Source organism: Sinocyclocheilus anshuiensis, unplaced genomic scaffold (genome assembly GCF_001515605.1).
Source record: "Sinocyclocheilus anshuiensis isolate Anshui unplaced genomic scaffold, SAMN03320099.WGS_v1.1 scaffold2186, whole genome shotgun sequence".
In the NCBI taxonomy this organism is placed as follows: domain Eukaryota; kingdom Metazoa; phylum Chordata; class Actinopteri; order Cypriniformes; family Cyprinidae; genus Sinocyclocheilus; species Sinocyclocheilus anshuiensis.
The window spans coordinates 637700-640811 of NW_015557072.1; the positions used below are offsets into that span (position 1 = coordinate 637700).

Genomic DNA, 3112 nt, shown 5'->3' on the forward strand with positions numbered 1-3112 from the left:
TATATATACATATAATAAAGAAGATGCTGTTAAAAACAGTTTTAGATGGTGTTTAGTTTAGATGTCGCACCAATGTATGAGCTACTCGAGCGTATTTCATATCAGCTGCTCATTTACACTCTACAGAGACAGACTGAAAGAAACAGAAACACACGCATACATATTTATGATGGAAGTGAAGCTCCTGAAAACGTCAAACAGCAAGTAGGTCAAATCACCTGTCACTACATCCCAATATAAACACTCTGTCTGTCTGTCTGTGTGTGTGTGTGTGTGTGTGTGTGTGTGTGAGATAGAGAGAGAGAGAGAGGCTGCTGCTCAACAGAATGACATAACTGCACAAAATGAGTGTGTGGTGTGAGAATAACACACACACACACAGTGAAATATTCAGACGGTGGCGTTTTAATGGTCAGAACAAATTGAGCTCAAACACGAACGCTTTCATTTCACCGCAGTGTTATTAAACACATCTAAAGAGATGTTAGCAGACTCAGCCGTGACTTTCACATACGCTGCACATCTCAAACTCAAAAACATCAACCTTCTTGCCGTTTGCATGAACATTTGAGCCGTTAGTAGCTCTCCCCCAAAAACATTTTCCATTTGAGTTTTTATCTTTCCACTTTAAGCTTTAAACAGCCCAGCGCTCCGAGCAGAGGGCCGTGGGTGTTATCCATGAGGAGGGCATGCCTAATCCCGATCCACGAGCCCCACGCCGCTCCTCCAGTAATCACAGCACTCGCAGGATCACACACACACACACACACACACATACACACAGTCCCAAATCCCACTGTTCTGTAAGCCGCCGCTTCACTGATACAAAAACACCATCAAACCGGAGAGAACAGATCAACTACAGTCCAGACGCACACAACGACACTAGAAAACACAGTATCAATCGCAGACACCACTGTTAGTGTGGTGGTGGTGATGATGATGAAGGAGTGGATCAGCAGCTGTCTTTAATTAAGACTGTCTGCTGATTGAGCTCAGAGTCATTAATGTGAACAGAAATAATGAATTCACATCACAAAGCACACGAGACACTGACGAGAACAGCGAGAGATTCGACTGGGATCAGCAAAAACGATCCTCAAGACTGCAGGATGACCACAAACGCCCTCATTTATGCAAACGAGCACATTTCATCAAACCTCTGGCCATTTGAATGAAGATGGTAATGATTTATGCTACACACGGGAACTAAATAAAAGTTATGCATTTTTAGAATTTTGAATAAATAAATAATGCTTATTGTTTGATGATCATGCAAATCAGAATGACAGGTTCTGACAGATTAATCTCACTTCTGGAGACAAATGTGTCCCAAATTATAGCTAAACACACACACACACACACACACACACACACACTTGGACCAGGGACTGGAGTTTGTGTCCCACCAAAGCTTTTCTGCCTGATCAGACATTTATCATCATCATCATCATCATCATCAAAGACCCGGAAATCCCATGACCAACCGCAGCAGCACCACTGACCCAGAACACACACACACACACACACACACTCCTCACAGAATCACAGATGTAAGTTTGTGCACTCACAGCAGCTGATTTGTGTCTCACTACAGCTTTTCTGACATATTCATCATCATCATAAGAGACACAGAAATCCCACAACAAACCTGAAACACACACACTTCCAGCACACATGTCCGGTTCTCTTTCACACACACACTTACAGAGAGTGAAAGTATCTGTACTTACTCCAAACGCTGAAGAATCACAAAGCACTGACTGAAACACACGAGAGAAGCACACAATCATCAGTACGGCACGAGGAAGATGAGGAGGATGAAGATGCTGAAGAAGATGAAGAGCATGATGAAGACTCACCCAAAAGCCTTCAGAGGAGCGCTGAGGATCCGGAGGAAGGTTTTATGTCTTTCTGTCACTCCAGCCAGAAACAGCCGCGATGAGGAGGATGAAGATGAAGATGAGGATGAAGAGCGTCTTATTCCACACACTGACAATCAGCCGCGATCATCCGCGCGTCCGACGCCCGCGAGCATCACAGAGAAACACGCGCACGCGGAGAGGAGATACCTGACTCTGTGTGTGTGTGTGTGTGTGTGTGTGTGTGCGCGAGAATGACGCGTGCGCCTGCAGTTCCGCCGCGCGCCGCACATTAAACAGCTTCATCTGATTCATATGAACCATTTGATTTCATATCATCTGGTCAGCTGCGAGTAAACGCGTCATATCGACTGAGCAATCGATTGTGTCTTTATCTGTTTAGAAGAACAAAAGCGAAATCAGCTCCATTTATTTTAAAACGTACGCTTAAAGAACAAATAGTGATTACTACGGCTTGCAGGACACTAACAACTGTTCTGAGACCGTTTCGCTGATGTTCTCATCAAGTTATGAAAATGTTTGTTCTCTCGACATTTTTATTTTTATTTTTTTGCATTTAAAGGAACATTCCATTTAATCGTTTTGCAAACATTATAGGAACGTTACATTTGAATGTTCCCTCAACCTTCTGAAACATTTAAACATGTTCCCTCACGTACGTCTCTAAGATGTCTCACTTTATCTGGAAAGCTGTATACAAACATGTGATAGATGTCTGTAAGATGTCAGTTTTACATACATTCTAAATCATAAACATCTTAAAGACATATTTTAAACGTCTATTTGACATCTGATAGGAAAAGTCCTATAAATGTATTGCAGATAGCAAACACTCTAAAAAGTGCGTCTTGCAGACAGAGGCGTCATGCCCATTCAAACGTGCCCCCTCAAATGTTTGAGCCAAGTGGATTTTGAATGCAGCTTCAAAAAGACAAAAAATAGCCGAATAATACTTTTATATTTGATACAATCACACCAGTGTGATTAAAGCGTTCAGTGCTGCACATAACCAGCTGCTAAATTCGCTGGCTGGTGCTGAGACAGACAAAGACGCGTGTTACAGTGCTGCGCATTTTAACCAATCACACACAATTCTGTTGCGCTTATGAATGCAATGGCCAATCAGAGGCGTTTAGATGAGTCACCGCGCGCGCTGGCTGACTGAATTCTCTGGCGAATTCTCTCATCAGAAACAACAAAGTGCAGATGTACCAATGTAAGTACTAAAG

The 3112-nt window shown here is 42.8% G+C and overlaps 1 protein-coding gene across 1 annotated transcript in view; it reads right to left on the reverse strand.

The window, feature by feature from the left end:
• Nucleotides 1-2097, reverse strand: part of LOC107676736 (receptor-type tyrosine-protein phosphatase delta-like) — a 319184-nt gene extending 317087 nt beyond the window's left edge. Inside the window, exons 1-2 of the mRNA XM_016471396.1 lie at nt 1863-2097; nt 1734-1763 (exon numbers count right to left, since the gene is read on the reverse strand). The gene's annotated coding sequence lies outside the window, so the exon portion shown is untranslated. The remainder of the gene's footprint in view (nt 1-1733; nt 1764-1862) is intronic.
• Between the last annotated feature and the right edge of the window lie 1015 nt (nt 2098-3112).